At 36.3% G+C, this 26,803-nt stretch overlaps 1 protein-coding gene across 5 annotated transcripts in view; it reads left to right on the top strand.

Moving 5' to 3' along the window:
• DISP1 (dispatched RND transporter family member 1) overlaps positions 1-26,803 on the top strand; it is a 191,253-nt gene that overhangs the window by 49,954 nt on the left and 114,496 nt on the right. The window contains exon 1 of one of the 5 annotated variants that reach the window (XM_054674507.2): positions 6,581-20,302. The exons of the other annotated variants lie outside the window; for them this stretch is intronic. The gene's annotated coding sequence lies outside the window, so the exon portion shown is untranslated. Of the gene's footprint in view, positions 1-6,580; positions 20,303-26,803 lie in introns of those variants that run through there. 5 annotated transcript variants of the gene reach the window in all.

Genomic DNA, 26,803 nt, shown 5'->3' with positions numbered 1-26,803 from the left:
GCTGCTATAAACAAGAATGCTTGAAGGTAACTTATGAGAAAATGACTAGAAATTTCTGATAACCTTAAGACTTATTCCCAAATTATATTATTAACTCTGTGAGTAATTTGGGGAAAAACAGTAGGGTTTCATTCGCCTGTGCCCTCAAAGGTTACAGAGTTACAATTTAGGACAGCCATTAATGATGCTAACTCTTGAGATAGGTTTTTGTTTGTTTGTTTTTGTTTTGTTTTTTTTTCCTTAAACCTCAGGAAACGTGGTATATTTTTCTCTCTGATGTAATTCAAACTAACAACTCCTTGCTCATAAACTCATATTTTATTCCTAGAAACTTGCTTAAAAAGGGCCCTATCCTTTTCTATCTTTGCTTTTTCTAGTTACCTAAATCATGTTAAATGTATCATATGCGTTATAACTTATGGTATAGAATTCAAAATATATAATTTGTCATGAATCATACTACCAGAGTAGGAAAAGTTGGAAAAGGGGTTAGTTTTATATTAGTAAGACTTTTTCACAAAACTGGCTGGGAATTGATTACTTTTTGTTTTAAAGAAAATGTTCTCCAAGATAACGTCTTTAGCCCTGTATAGAAACATTTAAGTTGTCCCCTCCCATACTTATAAGAGGGAGTGGGTCTTTTTAAATGAATAGAAAAATCAGAACATTTAAAGCACTTCCATCTTAAAAGCGTTTCCTGTTTAAAGAAAAGCTGAAATGCTGCAATTTATACAAATAGTCTTCTTTTCCTAGATTAAAATTTTAAAAGCAAAGTTTTGTATATATAAGCAAAGATATATTCTGTATCTTTTAAGTGTAGACATTTAAAGGTAAAATCTAAAAATAGTTGTTTAAAAAGTTCTTTTCTGTGGGGCAAAGTGGTTTTGTCGTATCATAGATTCCCTGTTCCTTATTTTGGTTTATCTCTATAAATAGAATGTATTCCAACATCAGTCTAGTACTACTGATTTTTATACACACACACACACACAGATACACACACACATACACAGAATAATAACTATAAGAGGCGGGTATATTTGGCATATTTCCCAAATTGTCTTTGCACTTTTAGCCAGTTACGTTTTTGTTTTCCCTTGAATTTTCCCTTAGGGGCCGGCCCCCTGTTGGGTTTTACAGTCATGCAGTATCTTCTTGTAGGAGTACAGACACAATAACCCAGATGACAGTTGGTAAAAGTAACTAAGAGAAAGGAAACTGGCCACCTCGGGTAACTGAGGGTCAGTGTTGACCTCAGTAGGTCAATGTCTAGTTCTCCCTGCTTACTCTTTTCCTCCTTTGAAAAAAAAATGAATGTCGGAGAGAGGGTGAGCAGAGGAACTGTTGGGGTACTCTTTTTCCAGTTCTTTTGGATGGAGCAAATGCCATTTTCTTTCTGTCACTCCATTTATCCTCACCCTCAGCCTTTTTTGTGGCTTCTTTTATTTTCCCTCTTGCCTTTTATAGGAGAATTGGGCCTCAGATATATGATCAGTACATGATATTCCCGGGATAGTTTTGTTGTTGTTGTTGTTGTTGTTGCTGTTGTTTGAGGCAGAGTCTCACTGGGTCGCTCAGGCTGGAGTGCAGTGGTACAATCTCGGCTCACTGCAACCTCTGCCTCCCAGGTTCAAGTAGTTCTCCTGCCTCAGCCTCCTGAGTAGCTGGGATTATGGGTGCGTGCCACCACACCTAGCTAATTTTTGTATTTTTAGTAGAGACAGGGTTTCACCATGTTGGTCAGGCTGGTCTCGAACTCCTGACCTTGTGATCCGCCCCACTAGGCCTCCCAAAGTGCTGGGATTACAGGTGTGAGCCACCGCACCCAGCTCCTGGGATAGTTTTATATTTCCTTCTTCTTTGTATATTTTTAAGATAAAGATGAAACAAATTAAAATCCAGGTATATTTTAATATCACATATAACCTAAAGGTAGTTATGGATATTAAATAACTCATTGCCACTCCTTTCCTATAAATTTGCAGTTTGGCAAGCTTCTTTGTCACTTGAAGTAAAAAACTAATATTCTCTTCTGTCTTTAAGAATGCAGCGGAATACTTGCAAAAAAATACATCAATCTTTTAAAAGACACATAGTAAAATCTAAATTCAGTCCAATGAAGAAGAGGACTAGTTTAGATTAGAAAATCATCTGAAGTGCAGAATGGTTTAGAATTATACCATCCTAGCAATGCCTAGGGTGGTGTTCATGTTTCTTTTTCAAAATTGTATCCCTAGTACAAAGCATCTATTATGTGCAACTGGCACATTTTAAATACTTGGTAAAGATCTATTGAATGAATCAATGAATCTTAGAAGCTTTTGGTTTACTTCTTAATTTTAGAGATGAAGAAACTTAATCTAGAGACTGAATGGCTTAGGCAGAAGCAGAGCCCAACTGACCCTTGATGGTCATTGAACATTTACTACATTTTTAAAAGAAATCATTTTTATTGTTTTCAAGATATGTAATAATTGGAACTAAGCCAAACATATATAATAATGAGATTTTTAGACATGCTGCTTCAATGAATTGACCATTATAGTTGTGATTAGCATATTCTTTGTCTGTACATAGGTAATTATAATGTTCTTGTGGAGGTACTTAAGTGGCTTGCTTTCTTGAGTTGTTAAAATATTTTTTCTTTTAATATTGTTCATGTGGTTAATTTGTTAGGAAACCCTTTGTGCAAGGTACACAAAGGTTCTTTTAGTAAACGCCCCTCTCTGGGCTGTCATAAAGTCTGCATTTGTTAAACAGTATATTATCATTGACTTCAGTGTGGAGGGACTTTAGAGAGTACCTAGTGCAAGCAATTTATTGTTTAGAGGAGGAAATGGACCTCCAGTTAACTAACTTGTCAATGTCACATCAATAGTTAGTGGCAAAGCTAGAAATAGAGCCTGGGTTTTATGGTTCTCTGTCAGGTGTATCTTTGTTGTAAATAATTGACTTCTAACTGCCATATATGTCAATGTCTTGGTATAGATTTATATAGGCAATGATATATATTAAAATTTAGGGCTTTGAGGGGCAGCCTTAAATATAAAATTGGTTAAACTAAGCTTTTCTCTACTCCCTAATGCTTAGGCCAGTTGGTTGTTGCAGAAGGAGTTAGTGAGAGGGAGTTTTAAAGAGAAAGGGGAATTTTAACAGTGTCAGGTTTGGAGCAAACACTTGGAAAGGGTCTGAACCTCTATCAAGAGGAGGGCGAATGATTAGGAGGATACTAAATTATGTTATGTCTATACTGTGTAATTTTTTTCAGGTATTAAGAAAAGACTAGATTAGCCAGGCACGGTAGTGTTTGACTATAGTCGCAGCTACTTGGGAGGCTGAGGCAGGAGAATTGTTTGAGCCCAGGAGTTCGAGTCCAGCCTGGGCAACATAGCGAGACCCTCATCTCTTAAAAAAAAAAAGACTCGAGTAGCTCTGTATTTACTGATTGAAGGCATAGTGATGACAGAAGTGAAAAAGGCAAGTTGCAGAGTAATATGTGTTATCCCATGAAAAAAATGAAACAAAACTCTACATATAAATATGTGTGTGTATATATGTTTATATATGTATATGTTTATAGATATAATATTTGTATATATTTGAGTGAGCCTGGAGAAATAACCAGGCTAATAACATTCATTATATCTTGAAGTGTTTGGGAGCGGAATTATTCATTATATCATTGAAGAATTTGGGAGAGGAATTATTAACTTTTTCTTCATTTATTGTTGTATTATTTAATTTGTTACATGAAGCATCTATTTTGTTATTAGAGAGATCTAATAAATCCATTTATAGCTTTTTGTATTAATGACTTTTAAAAATGAACTTACAACAGTGATGTCAGTTAGCAGAATTTCCCACAGAAGAAAAATACAGATGATCTGGCTGTGAATTGACTCTACTCTGGTATTTCTAATATACTGAAATTCTTTAATAATAACATATGTACAGAAAGGAGCATATTGAAGCTAATGTTTAGAGGTGCTTTCCCTAAGATCAAAATTTTCAATCGCCTATATTCTTGATTCACATAATGTTAAAAATTTCATTTATTTTAGAAATCTTTTAAAAGATTCATATATATATTTCTGCAACTATATCATATTTAGCAGCAAGCTAATTAAAGTTAACATATTCACCAGTTAAAGATGAATATTGTTTCCATGCAAAAACAAAGTTAAGAAATTCTCATAATGCCTTTGATTTAGTTAAGACTTAAACCTTCCTTTTGCCAAGAAATGAATTACTTAGTGTAATTATAATTTTTATTTAAAAGAGGAAAAAATAAACTCCTGCATTTTGTGAAGTTTTAAGGCTCTTGAGCCTTCAATAACCCCAAATAAGTGTAAATGCTCCTGTAATTTTCCAACATTAGGGATGTCTATGGTCTTAAGAGGCTATTTGTTTGTTTTAGATCACAGGTACTAATAAAAGAAAAATATTTTTGGATGTAAATATTTACTAGAAGCCTGTTAGTCATAGGTTTCACATAGCACTAACAAAGTTGTTCTTTATGTAAAATTTAAATAGCAGTCATTAAAAAAACTGTGAGAAAAATACCAGTAACAATTTGAGTGTATTTGGAATGGAGAAAACAAAATACCAGCCCTTTTCTCAATTTAGGTGTGTGTGTTACAGTCAACTGCTCTTGTTATAAGTTTCTATTTTTTTCATTATGGCACCACCAAATTAATATCTTTAGTTTGTAACCAAGACTTGATTCAAGCACTGCATTTTAACAAGGGAATTCTTTCACTCTGAGGAGCTAGCAAAGCTTGGAGAAACCATGAGCATCTGATCTAAAAACTGGTGATAACTTTAAGGATTAGTTGATACAGGCTACAAAAGAAGAAAATAAATTGTAGATAATAAGATAATTATAAAGAAAAATAGAGGGATTTTATTTTCTTAATCTTTTCTAGCTTTTTAAATGAGACTGTTAAAGAATTCATGAAGAATTCTTACCACCTCTTTTTTTTAATATTATTATTATACTTTAAGTTTTAGGGTACATGTGCACAACGTGCAGGTTTGTAACATATGTATACCTGTGCTGTGTTGGTGTGCTACACCCATTAACTCGTCATTTAGCATTAGGTATATCTCCTAATGCTATCCCTCCCCTCTCCCCCAACCCCACAACAGACCCCGGTGTGTGATGTTCCCCTTTCTGTGTCCATGTGTTCTCTTTGTTCACTTCCCACCTATGAATGAGAACATGCGGTGTTTGATTTTTTGTCCTTACGATAGTTTGCTGAGAATGATGGTTTCCAGCTTCATCCATGTCCCTACAAAGGACATGAACTCACCATTTGTTATGGCTGCATAGTATTCCATGGTGTATATGTGCCACATTTCCTTAATCCAGTCTATCATTGTTGGACATTTGGGTTGGTTCCAAGTCTTTGCTATTGTGAATAGTGCCGCAATAAACATACGTGTGCATGTGTCTTTATAGCAGCATGATTTATAATCCTTTGGGTATATACCCAGTAATTGGATGGCTGCGTCAAATGGTATTTCTAGTTCTAGATCCCTGAGGAATCTCCACACTGACTTCCACAATGGTTGAACTAGTTTACAGCCCCACCAACAGTGTAAAAGTGTTCCTATTTCTCCACATCCTCTCCAGCACCTGTTGTTTCCTGACTTTTTAATGATCGCCATTCTAACTGGTGTGAGATGGTATCTTATCGTGGTTTTGATTTACATTTCTCTGATGGCCAGTGATGATGAGCATTTTTTCATGTGTTTTTTGGCTGCATAAATGTCTTCTTTTGAGAAGTGTCTGTTCATATCCTTTGCCCACTTTTTGATGGGGTTGTTTGTTTTTTTCTTGTAAATTTGTTTGAGTTCATTGTAGATTCTGGATATTAGCCCTTTGTCTGATGAGTAGATTGCAAAAATTTTCTCCCATTCTGTAGGTTGCCTGTTCACTCTGATGGTGGTTTCTTTTGCTGTGCAGAAGCTCTTCAGTTTAATGAGATGCCATTTGTCAATTTTGGCTTTTGTTGCCATTGCTTTTGGTGTTTTAGACATGAAGTCCTTGCCCATGCCTATGTCCTGAACGGTAATGCCTAGGTTTTCTTCTAGGGTTTTTATGGTTTTAGGTCTAACATTTAAGTCTTTAATCCATCTTGAATTAATTTTTGTGTAAAGTGTAAGGAAGGGATCCAGTTTCAGCTTTCTACATATGGCTAGCCAGTTTTCCCAGCACCATTTATTAAATAGGGAATCCTTTCCCCATTACTTGTTTTTGTCAGGTTTGTCAAAGATCAGATAGTTGTAGATACGCGGCATTATTTCTAAGGGCTCTGTTCTGTTCCATTGGTCTATATCTCTGTTTTGGGACCAGTACCATACTATTTTGGTTACTGTAGCCTTGTAGTATAGTTTGAAGTCAGGTAGCATGATGCCTCCGGCTTTGTTCTTTTGGCTTAGGATTGACTTGGCAATGTGGGCTCTTTTTTGGTTCCATATGAACTTTAAAGTAGTTTTTTCCAATTCTGTGAAGAAAGTCATTGGTAGCTTGATGGGGGTGGCATTGAATCTATAAATTACCTTGGGCAGTATGGCCATTTTCATGATATTGATTCTTCCTACCCATGAGCATGGAATGTTCTTCCATTTGTTTGTATCCTCTTTTATTTCATTGAGCAGTGGTTTGTAGTTCTCCTTGAAGAGGTCCTTCACATCCCTTGTAAGTTGGATTCCTAGGTATTTTATTCTCTTTGAAGCAATTGTGAATGGGAATACACTCATGATTTGGCTCTCTGTCTGTTATTGGTGTATAAGAATGCTTGTGATTTTTGCACATTGATTTTGCATCCTGAGACTTTGCTGAAGTTGCTTATCAGCTTAAGGAGATTTTGGGCTGAGATGATGGGGTTTTCTAGATATACAATCATGTCATCTGCAAACAGGGACAATTTGACTTCCTCTTTTCCTAATTGAATGCTGTTTATTTCCTTCTCCTGCCTGATTGCCCTGGCCAGAACTTTCAACACTATGTTGAATAGGAGTGGTGAGAGAGGGCATCCCTGTCTTGTGCCAGTTTTCAAAGGGAATGCTTCCAGGTTTTGTCCATTCAGTATGATATTGGCTTTGGGTTTGTCATAGATAGCTCTTATTATTTTGAGATACGTCCCATCAATACCTAATTTATTGAGAGTTTTTAGCATGAAGGGTTGTTGAATTTTATCAAAGGCCTTTTCTGCATCTATTGAGATAATCATGTGGTTTTTGTCTTTGGTTCTGTTTATATGCTGGATTACGTTTATTGATTTTTGTATGTTGAACCAGCCTTGCATCCCAGGGACGAAGCCCACTTGATCGTGGTGGATAAGCTTTTTGATGCGCTGGTGGATTCGGTTTGCCAGTATTTTATTGAGGATTTTTGCATCAATGTTCATCAAGGATATCGGTCTAAAATTGTCTTTTTTTGTTGTGTCTCTGCCAGGCTTTGGTATCAGGATGATGCTGGCCTCATAAAATGAGTTAAGGAGGATTCCCTCTTTTTCTATTGATTGGAATAGTTTCAGAAGGAATGGTACCAGCTCCTCCTTGTGCCTCTGGTAGAATTCGGCTGTGAATCCATCTGGTCCTGGACTTTTTTTGGTTGATAAGCTATTAATTATTGCCTCAATTTCAGAGCCTGTTATTGGTCTATTCAGAGATTCAACTTCTTCCTGATTTAGTCTTGGGAGAGTGTATGTATCCATTTCTTCCAGATTTTCTAGTTTATTTGCGTAGAGGTGTTCATAGTATTCTCTGATGGTAGTTTGTATTTCTGTGAGATCGGTGATGATATCCCCTTTGTCATTTTTTATTGTGTCTATTTGATTCTTCTCTCTTTTCTTCTTTATTAGTCTTGCTAGCAGTCTATCAATTTTGTTGATCTTTTCAAAAAACCAGCTCCTGGATTCACTGATTTTTTGAAGGGTTTTTCTGTCTCTATTTCCTTCAGTTCTGCTCTGATCTTAGTTATTTCTTGCCTTCTGCTAGCTTTTGAATGTGTTTGCTCTTGCTTCTCTAGTTCTTTTAATTGTGATGTTAGGGTGTCTATTTTAGATCTTTCCTGCTTTCTCTTGTGGGCATTTAGTGCTATAAATTTCCCTCTACACACTGCTTTGAATGTGTCCCAGAGATTCTGGTATGTTGTGTCTTTGTTCTCGTTGGTTTCAAAGAACATCTTTATTTCTGCCTTCATTTCGTTATGTACCCAGTAGTCATTCAGGAGCAGGTTGTTCAGTTTCCATGTAGTTGAGCAGTTTTGAGTGAGTTTCTTAATCCTGAGTTCTAATTTGATTGCACTGTGGTCTGAGAGACAGTTTGTTATAATTTCTGTTCTTTTACATTTGCTGAGGAGTGCTTTACTTCCAATTATGTGGTCAATTTTGGAATAGGTGTGGTGTGGTGCTGAAAAGAATGTATATTCTGTTGATTTGGGCTAGAGAGTTCTGTAGATGTTTATTAGGTCTGCTTGGTGCAGAGCTGAGTTCAATTCCTGGATATCCTTGTTAACTTTCTGTCTCGTTGATCTGTCTAATGTTGATAGTGGGGTGTTGAAGTCTCCCATTATTATTGTGTGGGAGTCTAAGTCTCTTTGTAGGTCTCTAAGGACTTGCTTTATGAATCTGGGTGCTCCTGTATTGGGTGCATATATATTTAGGATAGTTAGCTCTTCTTGTTGAATTGATCCCTTTACCATTATGTAATGGCCTTCTTTGTCTCTTTTGATCTTTGTTGACTTAAAGTCTGTTTTATCCGAGACTAGGATTGCAACCCCTGCCTTTTTTTGTTTTCCATTTGCTTGGTAGATCTTCCTCCATCCCTTTATTTTGAGCCTATGTGTGTTTCTGCATGTGAGATGGGTTTCCTGAATACAGCACACTGATGGGTCTTGACTCTTTTCCAATTTGCCAGTCTGTGCCTTTTAATTGGAGCATTTAGCCCATTTACTTCTAAGGTTGGTATTGTTATGTGTGAATTTGATCCTGTCATTATGATGTTAGCTGGTTATTTTGCTCATTAGTTGATGCAGTTTCTTCCTAGCCTTGATGGTCTTTACAATTTGGCATGTTTTTGCAGTGGCTGGTACCGGTTGTTCCTTTCCATGTTTAGTGCTTCCTTCAGGAGCTCTTTTAGGGCAGGCCTGGTGGTGACAAAATCTCTCAGCATTTGCTTGTCTGTAAAGGATTTTATTTCTCCTTCACTTATGAAGCTTAGTTTGGCTGGATATGAAATTCTGGGTTGAAAATTCTTTTCTTTAAGAATGTTGAATATTGGCCCCACACTCTCTTTTGGCTTGTAGAGTTTCTGCCAAGAGATCAGCTGTTAGTCTGATGGGCTTCCCTTTGTGGGTAACCTGACCTTTCTCTCTGGCTGCCCTTAACATTTTTTCCTTCATTTCAACTTTGGTGAATCTGACAATTATGTGTCTTGGAGTTGCTCTTCTCGAGGAGTATCTTTGTGGTGTTCTCTGTATTTCCTGAATTTGAATGTTGGCCTGCCTTGCTAGATTGGGGAAGTTCTCCTGGATAATATCCTGCAGAGTGTTTTCCAACTGGTTCCATTCTCCCCATCGTAGATTTGGTCTTTTGACATAGTCCCATATTTCTTGGAGGCTTTGTTCATTTCTTTTTATTCTTTATACTTTTTTCTCTAAACTTGTCTTCACACTTCGTTTCATTCATTTCGTCTTCCATCACTGATACCCTTTCTTCCAGTTGATTGCATCGGTTACTGAGGCTTGTGCATTTGTCACGTTGTTCTCGTGCCTTGGTTTTCAGCTCCATCAGGTCCTTTAAGGACTTCTCTGCATTGGTTATTCTAGTTATCCATTCGTCTAATTTTTTTTCAAAGTTTTTAATTTCTTTGCCATTGGTTCGAACTTCCTCCTTTAGCTCAGAGTAGTTTGATCTTCTGAAGCCTTCTTCTCTCAACTCGTCAAAGTCATTCTCCGTCCAGCTTTGTTCCGTTGCTGGTGAGGAGCTGCGTTCCTTTGGAGAAGGAGAGGCACTCTGATTTTTAGAGTTTCCTGTTTTTCTCCTCTGTTTTTTCCCCATCTTTGTGGTTTTATCTATCTTTGGTCTTTGATGATGGTGACATACACATGGGTTTTTGGTGTTCTTACCACCTCTTAATACCTACTATTATTACAACTCTTAGTGAAAATTAGATAATTATCAGGTCAGAGGAAACTATTAGTTTACCATTGTAAACGAATTGGTAAACCATTAGTTTACCAATTTGGGGAAGGAGGTAAGTAGAGGATAGAAAATGAGAGAGAATTTGGGCTTATAATGGGATGGGATAGGTGAGTCATTTAGGTTGGGCCTTAAACTCATGATGTGCCTTAAATTTAGATTTTTGCCTCTAATCCCAGCTACTTGGGAGCCTGAGGCAGGAGACTCGCTTGAACCCAGGAGGTGGAGGTTGCAGTGAGCCCAAACCACGCCACTGTACTCCAGCCTGGGTAACAGAGTGAGACTCCTTCTCAAAAAAATAATTAAACAAAAATTCTTAAATATCCCCTATTCAGTTTTTATATACACTTGTGTTTTTTTGTATGTGTATTAAAGACATTAAACTATAAAATATACTACAAATTATTGTGACTCTTATTTTGGCTTTTTTCCCCCCTTTTATATGTAGAGAACCAGAGCCTCTCTTGACCTTTGAAAGGGACAAAGAGAATTTTAGATAGAAAGTAGCATCAGAAAGGTCTGGTGTGGTGGCTTGTGCCTGTAATCCTAGCACTTTGGGAGGCTGAGGTGGGCAGATCATGAGGTCAGGAGTTAGAGACCAGCCTGGCCAACATGGTGAAAGCCTGTCTCTACTAAAAAAAAAAAAAAAAAAAATTAGCTGTGTGTGGTGGTGCATGCCTGTAATCCCAGCTACTTGGGAGGCTGAGGCAGGAGAATTGCTTGAACCCAGGGGGTGGAGGTTGCAGTGAGCCAAGATTGTCCTATTGCACTCCAGACTGGGCAACAAGAGAGAAACCACATCTCAAAAAAAAAAAAAAAAAAAAGAAAGAAAGAAAGAAAAAGAAAATAGCATCAGAAAACATTTATTAGATGCCTGTTATGAATTAACATTAAATGAGTTTTAACTCTTGCCACTATTGTATTTTAAGATATGTACCTGACTCTAAAGTTTTCCTGAAAAAAAAAAAAAGAAATGTACAAACAGCCAGGGAAATTCTGAAAAGGAGAGTTGCTGAGGGAAACTTGATCTATCAGAGGACAAAATGAGGGTAATAACAGTATCTGCCTCTTATGGTTGTCATGAGGCTTAAAAGGTATTATTTAGTTAAAATTCTTAGGACATCTGCCACAGACAAATGTTTAATAAATTTTTAACTGCTAATCTTACTTCCCTGATTTGGATATTCATTTTATTTCATAAACATTAATTGTGTGTGGTGAGGTATGGCTGTGGTCAGTCATGGTGGAGGAAAAGGAGAGTAAGATTCAGCTTCTGGAGTATATACTGTGATATCCCTTAAATCTTCAATAAAGAAAAATATAAATGAAGCAGAGTAGCAACACTTTGATGAACAGTTTTGCATTTTCTATGCACATATCCTTCTTCCCAGACATTTCACTTCTTAGTGAAATACAGGGGAGTCATTCCTACATATGTACAAGGAGACAAAATGGTTCACTGCAGCATTGTCTATAATTTTAAAATATCAAGACTAAATGCCCATCGAAAAAGAAGAGGTAAAGAAATTTTAATGTCTTTATACTGTGGAATAAAATTGGGCAGTTCAGAAGAACAAAGTAGAGCTATGTATGAATATACATTTCAAAAGCAGCATTGAGCAGAAGAGTTGCAGAATTATAGATATCGTCTAATACTATTTGTACAAAGTTGGAAGACATACAAAAGAATACATGCATTGTTTATGAATACACAGGTAGTAATAGTGTAAGACATTCATGGGATGAAAACTACAAATTTGGGATAATGATAACCTCTTTAGAAGAAAGAAAGGGAATAGGATACCAGAACATTCCTTGGGGAAACTCCATTGCACTTGTAATGTTTTATTTAAAGAGAAAAAAAAGCAAATAAGACAAAATGTTAAGATTTTATAAATCTGAAAGAATACATGGGTATTCATATTAATTTCTTTATCTTATGTTTGAAATATTGCACGCAAATTAAGATGAATATATGAACATGTTGTGAAAACAGCAAAGAGAGAAAAAGAACCAGGCCTCTGGAGTCAGAGGGGCATGGATTTGTTCTGTCTCTGCTTCTTCGTGATTCTGGCTTTGGGAGAGCTGCTTTACCTCTCTGAGCTTATTACCTCATCCATAAAATGGGGATAATAATGCCTTCATCCCAGTTTGTTGTGAGGAATAAACAGCTTATCCAAAATGCCTTTGTGTTAGTCTGTTTTCACACTGCTGATAAAGATATACCCGAGAGTGGGAAGAAAAAGAGGTTTAATGGATTTACAGTTCTCGGTGGCTGGGGAGGCTTACAATCATGGCGGAAGGCAAAGAGGAGCAACTCACCTCTTACGTGGATGGCGGCAGGCAAAGAGAGAGATTGTGCAGGAGAACTCCTATTTATAAAACCATCAGATCTCATGAGACTTATTCACTATCACAAGAACAGTATGGAGGAAAATACCCCCATGATTCTATTATCTCCTACAGGGTCCCTCCCACACACTTGGAAATTATGGGAGTACAATTCAAGATGAGATTTGGGTGGGGACACAGAGCCAAACCATATCAGCCTTTTCTAGTGTTTAGGATCCAGAAGTGCCAAGCACTGGGAATAAAATGTGAGCAACACGGGCATTGTCCTGCCTGTAGATGACTGTAGAGTCTAGCAGGGCAGACAGATGATCAACTAATCACCCAAACACATGTAAATTTTACCTATTATGAGTGTCTTGAAGGAGAAGTGCTGTGAATCCCTCTAATAAAGGAGTTTGTGTTGGTTGGGAAGGTCTTGAAAGGCTCCTTGAGAAGAGCCTTGGGGCTGGTTTTTTAAGGAAAAGAGCAGGAACTCGGTGAAGAAGGGAGGGCAGGATGGTCCAACCCAAGGGAACAGCCCTGATATGTTGTAGGAAGGAGCACAGCCAATAGAAGCTGAAGAGAGGCCAGCGAAATGGAGCAGAGTTCCAGTGGGAGAGTGGTGTTGCCAGATAAGGCTGGAGAAGTAGGTATGAGTCAGATCCCACAGAATTCTGTAGTCCCCATTGGGTAATTTGGGGTATATGGAAAGGACCATTGGAAGCCACTGACTATTATAGTAAGCTAAAGTTCCCTAAAATCAGTGTGAACAGAAGCAGTGCTTCAAGGACTGTTTGGAAACAGCTTTAAACAATGAGGCATTGTTACGGAGTCCTTGAAAATGATCTGGTGAACTAGTGCAGAGCAATTAGAGCTAGTACTGATAGCTTTTCAAAAGAAGATGAGAGTGAAGATGCAGAAACCGGTGCTGGTCACCCATTGATTCTTTTTTGCCAATAACTGTTCACCGTAATGATTCTTTTAAAAATATGAGATCTTGTTGTAGTACAGATTCTAAGTTTATATGGTTATACACAAAGTTAAAGCCTAAAATGGTAAATGAAGGTGAACTTAGTAATATTAGTTGTACATAATGGAATCTATTTAGAATACTATTAAATTCCTTTTTTAACAGTATACCCCCCAATTGAAGTGCTTAAGATGTTAATGTTTTAAGTGTTTTTGTATATTGATGAATTAAATACTTGTTGGGGGTTTATTATCTCCAAGGCCCCATGTTCTGTATATGGTAAGATCTCCAGGGAGGAGGTCTGCTCAGGGATTAGCTTTAAGGTGAATCATAAAATATTCTCAGTATAGGTGCCTGTGTGAAAGATAGGCACTAACAATCAACTACAACACTTTATGGATAAAGCATTTTTGCAAACCTAAAGTACTGTAGAAATATAACATGTCTATAGGTTTTGTAAGTTTACTTTTGAGAGCAGCACCTTCAAATATTCATTTTAATTCTTAAAAAGATCTTTAAGGGAGCTTAAAAAGATCTTTAAGGGAAATTAATTAAAAATTAATTTCAGTAAACCTGAGGTCTGCTCTCTAGCAATAACAATTTTATGTGTAAGGAGATTAAGTATAAATACTTGCTTTTGGAGGTATAAATAAAGGAAGCATTTTAATTAATGCATGTTTATTTGGCAGCTTGGTTCTTTGTCTGGTTCTTCGTTTCTTCTTTGGAGCAGTTAGAGAGTCTGTCCTATAATTCGTTAGGGGCTTTAACAGTTTTACCTTATACTGAAACTGGCCCTCTTAGGACTTTTGAAGACTATTAGTTTTTAAATTGTGCTTGTTAGTGTAACATTTGTTTTAAAAACAAGGTTATTTAATATCTTAAGTGACAGTCCATTCTCTGGCAATGAGACACCTGGCTTAGCTCTGTGTGAAATATTTTTACTTTTCCATTTCCTTTGCCACAGAAAATATATTGAGGTTCTTTAAAGCTAAACAATGTGGTATACCTATTTATCACTCTTGGGAATGTTTAGCATTGGCTGTTAAAAATGAGGAGTACTGTGGTGTGTAATGAGGAAATGAATGAAATATGTCCTGTTTGTTTTTTTAGTAACTTCGTGTGATGTTATGTGATGTCATGAAGAATGGCAAAGATATTTTGGAAATTATATAAAGAATATTCATATATCATAGAATTTTCTATTTGAATAAAATGTGATTGTGTACATTTCTGTAGGTTATGAAGAATATCTTTTAATCTTTGTCACTTTTAAGACAAAACTTATAAATAAAAAAGATGTAAGGCAAGTTAGTAATACTGTAGGTGGGTGAAGAAAGATAAAGTTAATATATGTAAATATCAATTGTTAAAAACACAGATTGACAAGAAAAAGACCAAAGTCTTAATGGGCAAAAAGACAATTCACTCAACAAGACATACATTACTACATTAAAAAGAATTTAATTTCTCTACTAATCAAAGAAATGTAAGTTTAAAATAAAATACTGTTAAGATTAACAAAATACATTTTAACACTATATTGTTGAAAATTTGTTGAAATGAGCATTCATACATTGCCTGTGGAATATAGAGGAGCATAACATTAAAGGAAAAACTTTATAATATGTTTGAAAATTCCACTTTGACGACTCTTGAGGAAATAACAAGTATGCAAAAAAAAAAAGTCTTGCATCAAAGGTATTACCATTCATGATAATCCATGACTGAAATACCTTTTTATAATAACAAAAATCAGAAGCAATCAAAATGTTTAATCGTAGGGGGGATGTTTACATAAATTATGAGATATCTGTACCCGTTACAATTTACACTTATGGAGGTTAAATTAACTTGAGAAAGTGATTGTTATGATATTAGTGGAGAAAAAGCAGGATGTACAATCTCAGTTATATTTTAAAAATAGAAATAGACATGGGCATATAAAAAAGATTGGAAATATATACATCAAGATGTTAAGAGGGTATTTTGGGCATTGAGATCATGGGTGATTGTTATTTCATTGTTCGTGCTTTTCTATGTGGTCTAATTTTTCTTCAGTTTGCATGTACTACTTTTGTAATCAGAAAGTACGTGAATGTTATATAAAATCACTTATAGAGCTGTGATCACACCTCTAAACTCCAGCCTGGATGACACATTGAGATCACCTCTCAAAAAATAAAATAATGACATAAAAATAAAATAAAATCCCTTCTACAATGACCTTTCAATGCTAGGGAATGCAGCCTGCACAGGCCTTTGCAGCAGATTTCTATTCATGGAAAGCTGTTTATCACAGGTAAAAATTTAGGTCTTTCAAAGAGTGGGCAACATTTTCCTTTTTGAATGAGTCACCTAAGAATAAAGATGGTTCTGGTGGAAAGAGTTGATTTCCTGTGTGGCGAGAGAAGACTACATGTAACTTGGTGGTTAGTCATCTTAAAATAAAATGTCTGGGCCAGACATGGTGAGTCATGCCTGTAATCCTAGTGCTTTGGGAGGCTGAGGCAGGAGGATTACTTGAGGCTAGGAGTTCAAGACCAGCCTGGGCAACATGGCAAAACCTTGTCTCTATAAAAAATATAAATGTTAGCTGGGTGTGGTGGTGTGCACCTCTGGTCCTAGCTACTCTGGTGGCTGAGGCAAGAGGATCACCTGAGCTCAGGGGTTCATGGCTGCAGTGAGCTGTGATTGCACCATTGTACTACAGGCTGAGCAACAGAACAAGACCCTGTCTCCAGAAAAACAAAGGTCTGGAAGAGTTTTAGAAAAGTGTTATATATAGGAAAATTAATTTTTAACTTGTTTGACCTTGACAGGCCTACTATATATCTCTAAAGCAGAACTTGTCAATATCTTTTAGAATTTTGTTTTATTTTTTATTTTTTTTGAGACACAGTTTCGCTCTTGTTGCCCAGGCTGGAAAGCAATGGCACCATCTAGGCTCACCGCAACCTCCGCCTCCCAGGTTCAAGCGATTCTTCTGCCTCAGCCTCCTGAATAACTGGGATTACAGGCATGCGCCACCACGCCTGGCTAATTTTGTATTTTTAGTAGAGACGGAATTTCTCCATGTTGGTCAGGCTGGTCTGAAAACCCCCGTCTTCAGGTGATCCACCCGCTTCGGCCTCCCAAAGTGCTGGGATTACAGACATGAGCCACCGCAGCTGGCCTAGAGTTGTTGATAAAGTAGCGCTTTAGTTGCTGACATTAATGGATTTTAAGGAAGTATTAATAACAAGATGTTCAGATGGGGTGTTTTTGTTTTTTCCTCCTTCAGTTCTCTTTACATTGTGAGGTAAGAGCCATGCTTGCAGCTTTATAATGGATTCGTTGGCAAGGGCCTACTGGCATCAGGTAGAGTTTGAGATTGTAAAATTAGCAACATAATATTTTCAGTTGTTTCAGTTGCTTGAAGATTTTTACGGGTCATTTTTGCCTTTAGTTCTGGTTTAAAGGAAAAATATTGCCTTGACAATCTTTAATTCTAAATTTGGAAAGGACATAAAGATATTCTTATACTAAAAAGAATGGGCCAAAACAATTGTTAAGTACCTTCATATATATTTATGTATATGTCTGTGTGTGTTTGTGTATTTGACATGTACACATAACTTAATACCATTGCATTGAGTCGAAACATTTAAAAAAGGCAGTTGACAAGACTGGACCAACAAAAGGGAAATTTTGAGGTGGAGAGGGGTATGGACTTTAACAATTAAAATTTAGAAAAATAGCAGATATTTTCTATTCTATAGAATTGGAACTTTGACAAAACTTTAAAGCAATATGCCATGAACATAATTACCTGATTTCAATATGAAATGGACATGGAGATGTTCTAGATTTTCTTAATTTATTTCATTATGGGCTGTTTACCATATGTATTCATGTTGTGAGATAATCAAGAATAAAATAATTTACACTACAAAGAACAATCATTTTATTTTTCAATGATTTTATCTCATTTTTTATCGTTCAGCCTCTCAAATTAATTCCTTCTTGAAGGCGTGAGAATTTTTCTTCACTACTAGAGGGTTATTCCAGTCATCTGCACTACAAAGGAGTGGTTTCTCATTCTATTTTAGTAACCTGGGAATGGCAAATATTTAGAGGAATTCTAATACAATGGCAGAAGGAGAAGGAAATTAAAGTTTGGTGGGTTCTTCTCTTCTCTGCGTTAGATTTAAAAGTATTTTTGTCTAGAAATATTGCAAATTTGCAGGTTAATTTAAAGGGACATTTTTCTCTTTGTAACTTTATGAATAAATAGAGAAAAATATTCTCTGTATGTTTCCTTTGTTCCAGTTTTAAGTTTTCCTTTATTATATGTTTTACTTTTAGGTCATTTCCCATTTTTCTGACTTGGTTTTGTATGGAATTTGACAGAACAAAGAAAGCATTTAATGATGGAGTTATATAAATTCTTTATCTTCTATGACAGGCTAAACTTACTGGAAATAAATGTTGATGACAATTAAGATTATATTAAATATCTGCAGAGTGTATTTGTATAAATGCTTAGAAATTAATATACACTGAAAAAATATTAAAAAGTATTAGAGAAGCTAAAAAAGAAATTTTTACAAAAGAAAATTTTCGGAGAGAATCTTGAGATCTGTTACATGTAAATTATGATTAGATCAACCTTTAGAATATATATAATCTCCATATAGTGAAGAAACTTATGAGATAATACTAGTCATAAAAGAAATGCCAGTTCAGATAAGGTAGGAAAATAATTTCATGTGTTTTTAACTAACATTTTTTGTTTTTAAACATATTAAGGCTCAGATTTGTCTGGGTGTAGGATTTAGAGGGCAATTTGGTAATACAATTTAAGTATCATAAAAGTGTTCATATGCTTTAACACATTAATTCCAAGCATAAAAATTAATCCTAAAAAAAAAAATTTAGAAGCAGTAACAGTACCGCCACCACCACCAACAATGTACATATATACAAAGTTTTTATGGAAACATTTTTTTCAATGTCCACATTTTTCAAAATAAAGATGGCTGGGCACGGTGGCTCACGTCTGTAATCCCAGCACTTTGGGAGGCCGAGGCGGGCTGATCACGAGGTCAGGAGTTTGAGACCAGCCTGGCCAACATGGTAAAACCGCGTCTCTACTAAAAATACAAAAATTGTTGGGCGTGGTGGCACATGCCTGTAATCCCAGCTACTTGGGAGGCTGAGGCAGGAGAATTGCTTGAACCCGTGAGGCAAAGGTTGCAGTGAGCCGAGATCGTGCCACTGCACTCTAGCCTGGCAACAGAGCGAGACTCTGTCTCAAAATAAATAAATAAATAAAGATTATACATTGTTTAGAGACAAGCTGTTCAAGAATTTTAAGAAAGAGATGCACAGGCATAAGCATATTGTTAGTTATACACATATGGTGGTAAGAGTGCTTGCAAAAAGGTCTGTTAAAATATATACTAGGCTCTGGAAGTGTATGCTGTGTAGTGTTAAAATTCTATACTTAAAACAAGGAAAACTGACAGTATACTGTGTTTGCTTACAAGTAGACAAAATGCAAAATACACCTGTACAAAAATAGAAGGCATTCCATTTATATTTTGTAAGGTGAGAGGGGCTCTGATTGTAAGGAAAGCTACTGAACTTACAGCTCTTTGAAGACCAGGACCCATCTTTTCTTATTCATCTTGGTAGCCTAATGGAGTGCCTGTCCTATAATTGACTCTCAGTAGATAATTACTGTTTGGATCTGTTATTCTCTTCTTTAACCACTGCTGCTGAATAAACTTCCCAAACTCCTGCCAGATGACTGAATTTGAATCACTTGGGCTCTCTCCCTTGAAATTCTTATCCCTTCACCTGGTCCAGGGATTTTTTTTTTTAACTTTTTATTTTGAAATAATTTTAAACTTTCAGAAAACTTACACAGAGTTCCTTTCTCTGGCCCAGATCCAATCCTGGATCCCACACTGTACTAAATTGTTGTGTCTCCGTAGTCTCTTCCAATCTGTTAATGTGTGATAGTTCTCCAGTCTGTCTTTATCTTTCATGACCCTGGCAATTTTAAAGAGCATTTTTAAGGTTTCTTTTTAAAAATGTTCCTCAATTTGGGTATAGCTTATGTTTTCTCATATTTAGATGGAAGCTATGCATTTTTGGCTATGCATCCTACAGAAGGGATGCTGTATAAGTCTTAATGCATCATATCAGGGGTATATGGTGTCCGTATGCCATATTGGTGATGTTAACTTTGACCACTTGGTTAAGGTGTCTGCCCAGTTTTTACTCTGTAAAGTTACTATTTTTCCCTTCATGATTAATGAGTATCTTTTGCTCACTGATTTTAGCATCCACTGATGGTTCTTGCCTACAGTTATTACTATGGTATGTGTCTAATGATGACTTTTTATTATTTATTTATTTGGTGAGACGGAGTCTCGCTGTGTGCCCAGGCTGGAGTGCAGTGGCGCGATCTTGGCTCACTTCAACCTCCGCCTCCTGGGTTCACGCCATTCTCCTGCCTCAGCCCCCCGAGTAGCTAGGACTACAGGCGCCCGCCACTACGCCCGGCTAATTTTGTTTTCGTATTTTTAGTAGATACGGGGTTTCACCATGTTAGCCAGGATGGTCTTGATCTCCTCACCTCGTGATCCGCCCGCCTCGGCCCCGCAAAGTGCTGGGATTACAGGGGTGAGCCACCGCGCCTGGCCTGTCTAATGATGGCTTTTAAATTTCTACATTTCTTCTACATTCAGTAATTGGAAAGCTACTGTAAGGAGGATCCATTTCTTCTTCCTCATTTATTTATGTAAGTATGGCCTCATGAATATTTATTTTATTCCATGGCTTATAATCCAATACTGTTATTAATTTATATTTTTGCTTAAATTGTTCCATCTTTGGCCATTTGGAGTTCCTTTGAATTGGCTTTTGTGTCCGCTCCACATGTTTTTGAGCACTTCCATACTTTGAAGTACCACAAGATATTCCAGGCTCATCTTATATTTTCCCGGCACCCACCCTAGAGCTCCAAGGAGCCCTGATTTCTTTTCTTTTCTTTTTTTTTTTTTGAGACAACATCTCGCTCTGTCACCCAGGCTAGGGTGCAGTGGTGCAATCACAGCTGATTGCAGCCTCTGCCTCCTGGGCTCAAGTGATCCTCCTGCCTCAGCCTCCCCAAGTGTTGTGGTATGCACTACAGCTGCTTACCACAATACTTAGCTAATTTCCTAATTTTTAGTAGAGGCAGGGTCTTGGCTATGTTGCCCAGGCTCCTGGTTTCTTTTATTGAAGAATGGCATTTAGAAACCAAGTCTGAGTGCTAGATGTGCTTCCTGCTCCTTGGTTTCATTGCTTCTGGGTCCTTTGAGTGGGCAGAGTGAGGAAATATACGTATATGTACTAACATGTATATAATGTAGCATTCAGAGTTCCTCCATGTCTATCATGGGGATACACACACACACACACACAGACACACATACACACGGACTAGTATTTTCTCCTACTGAGATTATTCCTAATTTGTATGATAGAATTAAATATAAAAGCATCACGATTTTCTGGTGCTTTGCCGTGTGAATAAGTTTGAAAACTACTTCATAGGGCAACTTGGAAGGAGATGTATAGGCTTAAACTATGTATATAATGTAGCATTCAGAGTTCCTCCATGTCTATCATGGGGAGACAAGGGGATGAGGGAAAAGACCTTTCAGCGACACCTTTCCAACTCAGATAATGGAGCTCATACACAAATTCCTTTTATACTTCTACATTTTTCTGATGCTGATGGCAAAGAGAGGTAGGCTATAGAAAATCTGAACAGTGAGTGTTGACAGAATGGTAGAGACAGCAACAGAAGCAACGCTTTGAGGTTTATTAGGCAATAATACCAATGATAGGAGCAGCTACCACACCTGTTAGTTTGTACTAGTTTCATATGCTGTCGGGTTCAGACGTTCATGTAGTCATGAAATGTTTATTGAGCATCTACTATGTGCTTAAAAATCACATTGCAAAAGCCAGCCAAACTTATTTTCAGATAAAGCTCCACTGACTCTATGAAGATAAAGTTTAGATCTCCCTGGTAATAATACCTATATTTCTTCCTTAAGGAGGATTAACTTGGTATAGAAGAAGACAACTGAGCACAAATGTGGCTGGCTAGGTGCCAGCTCTTTGAAGTTCCTTAACTTGCATAGATTAACCCTGTCAATTCTGAAGGTATAGGAAGCCAGATTGTACTTTGATGTCAGAACTGTTTTGAGAGACCATTTATGTTGTGTTTCCTTTGAAGAAGAGTGATTCAAGGCAATCTTTGCTTACACAGGGCCAATGATTTGACCTAGAAAGCCTAGAAACAAAAATCCTTTGCCAAAAAAGAGTTGAAAGTAGCTGTAAGTGATTTGAAACATCATATTTACTTAAGAGTTTTGAGAGAGATCATTTGGAATTAATCTGGTTTACCTAGAGGCAGAGGATTAGTTGCTCAAAATGATTCCTTATGGGAATTTCTAGTTTGATGTCATGCATCTCTCAGAATTTTTTGGGCACTGGCATGTTTAACTGCAGTCATTTCTGGGGAGGGTTTGTTTATAGATAAATGCACAACTTTATATAAACACAAAGTATGTGATTGAGACATTTTTTAAAACCAGCTAAAAAAGATTTCGAGTGGGGGAAAAATAATCACAGAAGCTGAAGGTTCAGTTTCAGAGATACCAAGTTATCAGGTTTCTTTCTTGATGTCAGATTAATGGGAAATTGGAAACTGAAAGCTGGTGTGTATTACCCTCTTACACTTTAAAATGTTGCTTGTTAAGGCAGGCACATTTTTAAAATACTTGTTTGAATACCTGAAGTACAAGCCCTTATTTTCCTGCCTGTATGTCATCCTTCTGATTGGCTGTTCTGATTGTAGCCAGAATATCTGGGCATTTTTCAGGCAGTTGAGATAAAGAAACTCGTATTTTCTTCTTCATTACTCTTAAATTCATAGTTCAAAATATTTATGTTAGTTTTAAACATAATAGTTTCCTGAATTAGGTAATTTATAAATGTCACATTGTTTTTGTTTTTAATATTTTTATGTTCAAAATGTTGATGTCTTTGAGAATAGAAACAGATCTTTTGTCCTAATTTGACCAATTGGAACAAGGTATAGAGGTCACAATAGCAGAGAAGTGGCACTGCTGAACCATTATAATTTCATTATTTCGGTCACTGATATTAAATCTGGGTTCAGGTTGGGACCCTTTTGGGTTCTTGGCTTCAGATCCCTGAAATGTTGACTGTAGAAGTTTCAGTTCACAATTTTGGGTGGATTTTCAAAATTGATCTGCCTGACTGTTAGGAGCAGGTTGCATTTCATACTAGTTGTTTCATTTAAGAACATTTCTAGGAGATGGTTTAGCTTTATAAAATTACCTGAAATATCACAACATAGTCCTACTTGAGTTTCCTGAGCTCACTTCTAAGTGATCAGTGTGTAATGGAAAGAAAGTCTCACTAGTAATTTTTAAATTTAGATTTACTAGCCAATCATAATGAGTATCACATATGAAATATAGGCTGGCTACTTACTGCATGCATGTGCATGAGACAGAGCAAATCTCTACACACATTATATACATTGAACAAACCATCTTTTAAAAAGTTAAAAATTTCAAGCTGAAGAAGCCAATCTTAAGGAAAAGATTTTTTTTAAAGTACAATTTTCTTTGGTATTTTTATTGGGTAAAAAGTGTAAAAAGTTTTACTTTAAGTAAATTTTTTTCTGGAGCAAAGGAATGCCGAGGGTGGGGTAGCATAAAAATTGTGAAATTAGAATGCCCAAAGTAATGGGAGAAGCTGTATTAAATTTTCAGTTATGTAGTATGTTTATCAGAATGTATTCTGTTGTACATTGAAGATAAAAGGCAAACCAGAAAGTATTTAGAAAATTTTTATTTTCTCCCACATACTGAGAGAGTAACCAAATCGTCTTAAACATCAACAATATTATCTTTTATAGAACAATTAAAATGCAAGGTTTCTTTTTGTTATTTTAGTGACAACTTTATCTTGAGTAACTGGTTTTGTCAGTTGTGTGTGTGTGTGTGTGTGTTTCTATTTGAAAGGCTGTGAAGAGATTTCTTAGTTTATTCAGTTGCTTACTTTTTTCTCTTCAAAATATTTTTTAAATGGGCAAATAATAATTGTACATATCCATGGAGTACATAGTGATGTTTCTATACATATAATGTACAGTGATCAATCTGAGTACTTGGAATATCCATCATCTCAAACATTTATCTGTTTTTTGTGTGTTGGGAATGTTACTTTGAAACATTTAAGATAAATGTTTTTTTCCCCTAAGATTCCAACTCTTTAAAAATATACTTTATAATTTGGGTGGAGTATATTTTATATTTTTTATTACAATATATGGCATATTTTGGGACAAGGTATTGGGATTCTTTTGAGGTCAAGAAGTTTTATGTTAAGAACAGGAGAAGAAAAAACCCTCAAAATCTAAGTAGGCTAGTATTAAATAAATTGATGTTTAATCCTTTGAAAGCCAGGGTTTTGCTTGGTATCTAGTTACCTTGTATACCTTGTCTGCTGAACTGATTGAGGATAGGTGATTCTGTTTTCTTCCAGGAAATGCTTTTCCTCAGTTCGTTAAGCCTCCTGTTTAAAGGGAACTCTTTCAAGAGATTTTCTGATTAAAGATGAGAGAATGCAAACAGTAGCACTTGGGATAATATCTTCTGACTTTTGTGATACAATTTTTCTTCCAAATGTAAATTTTTCATTGGGTTGGTTTATCATTTTCCCCATGCAACTATTTTTTTTTTTCACAGAGCCACGTTTTATTATAACTACATGAACCATATATGCCTTGGGGCAAAGACTACACAAAACACAGAAACAGGAAATGCCTGTTAGGTTAAGAGACATGGGATAATGGGTAAAAATATCTTTTAAAAATTACTTACTGTTGTCAGCATTACTGCAGTAATATATAATATAAAATGAAGACAATTTCTGATTTCATTATCTTGAAAACTTCTTTTACACTTGTACTTTTCCATTTTGTTGTTTCAGAGCAGAAACCTTAACCAAGGAAGTAGTGAAGTTCTGTATTTTTATTCTATGAATTTAAATCATTTTGAAACCAGTCATAGCTTAGAGCTGTGCCTTTCAAGCTGTTTTATTGGCATATGTTTCTAAATATTAAATATCAACTGGAAAGTAGAAGTAAATTAATGTAACTAAAAAAGATTTACTTTAGCATATGAAAGGTTATCATCTCCAAACTGTTAATATTTACAAGTGATTTTTTAAAGTGATAAGCTTCCTTATAGTGAAATACTTATTAAGTAGGCTCATTTATTCGACATGTATAATTATTTATTACTTTCTATATGACCAGCTTTCTATATGTTAAGAACTGGATATATAATCATTAGTGAGCAAAACATTTATGGGTTCTTCTATTGGAGTTTATGCATTAGTTCATTTGGTAGATAATTGTTGAACACCAACTATGTGCCAGACACTGTTCTATAATTTAGGGTTGTGCTTTGTGGAGGGAGAAATAAGTAATAAATGCAGTAAGTGCTTAAATAAATGATTAAGATCATTTCAGATAGGGATCAGTACTTCAAAGAGAGTAATACAGGGAGAACTAATGAAGTACCTGAGCTGATCTACTTTACAGACTAGTAGAGGAGATAATTTTAGTATAATTAATCACATAGATAAATATGATAAATGCTATAAAGGAAAAGCAATGAGTGTTTATGAGAGCTGATAAATGAGGGAGATAAGGGATAGTTCATTTTGGGGGAATCGGAGAAGACTTCTGGAAGAAGTAACATTTGAGCTTAACTCTGAGCTTCAACTAGGTGTTAGTTTTCTAGGGCTGCCATAACAAGTATGACAAACTGGGTGGTTTAAACAGCAGAAATGTATTGTCTCTCAGTTCTGGAGGCTAGAAGTCCAAGATCAATATGTAGGCTGGGTTGGTTCCTTCTGAGGGCTATGAGGGAGAATCTGTTCCATGCCTCTCTCTTATCTTCTGGTGGTTTGTTGGAAATCTTTGGTGTTACTTGGTTTGTAGACACAATAGCCTGATCTCTGCCTTCACAGTCACATTGTGTTCTCCCCATGTGCTTGTCTGTGTCCAGATTTCCTCTTTTTATAAGGACATCAGTCATACTGGAGTAGGGACCCACCCTACTCCAGTATGAACTCATTTTAATGAATTACATCTACAACAGCTTTTATTTCCAAATAAGGTCACATTCTGAGGTACTGAGGGTTAAGACTTCAATATATGAATTTGAGGGGGACATAATCCAACCCATAATACCAGGAGTTAGCTAGGTGAAGAGAAGAGGGGGGATGACTTTTCAGGAAGAGAGAACAGCATGTGTGAAGATATTGCGTTGGAGAAGCATGGCTCATTTAAGAAATGAAGTGTAGCTGAAGCATAGAAACTGAGAGGAAGAGTGAAGTGACAATTCCAGAGACATTTTGAAGGTAGAATAGATAGATGGGACCTAATGACCAGCTGAACATGCTGTGAAGGAAGGAATAATCAAAGATAATTTCCTACCTATAGCTGTGATGAAAGTATTTTCACCATTTTCAGGTAGAGATATCCAGTAGAAAGACAGAAATTTCTTTCTATAGATCAAGGGAAAGATTGAAGCTGGAAATAAGGATTTGGAAGTAAACTATATTATAGGTCAAAAGTAAGCTAAAATTACTCAGGAAGAATGCTTTTAGATGAGAGGGCTGAGACCGAGAACCTTAAAAAACATCCATATTTAAAGAGGGGGCCAGAATAAAAAGCCAACAAAAAAAGCAAAAAAGCAGGAAAAACAATATGCAGTAAGAAAAAGTAGATGGATTACTGCTTGGGAAACCAAGCTAGAAGAGAGTTTTGAGAAGGAGGGATTGGTTGATGGCATCAAATGCTACATGAAGGTAAAGTAGGATGAGACCTGGAGAGAGATCTGATCTCATTTGCCAGTTTGAGGTGATTAGTGAGTACAACAGGTTATAGAATAGTGAAAGTGGAAGCCAGGATTTGCGTGTGTGTGTGTTGAGGAGTAAAAGGCCAATGGGGAAGAAGAAGGAGTAAATATAAACAACTATCTTAAGAATTGGCAATGAAGGGAAGGTGATACAGGGAAGCACATACAAGTTTTAGAAGATGGTAGAGAGCTTAGGAAGAACTTGTATGACTGAAAGCCAAGAGCAAGAAAATTAATGGGGGTGGGGAGAGGAGAGGAGGGAGTGATACCTTACGTAAAGA

Source organism: Pan troglodytes, chromosome 1 (assembly GCF_028858775.2).
Source record: "Pan troglodytes isolate AG18354 chromosome 1, NHGRI_mPanTro3-v2.0_pri, whole genome shotgun sequence".
NCBI lineage: Eukaryota > Metazoa > Chordata > Mammalia > Primates > Hominidae > Pan > Pan troglodytes.
This window is presented reverse-complemented; position numbering and strand designations above follow the sequence as displayed.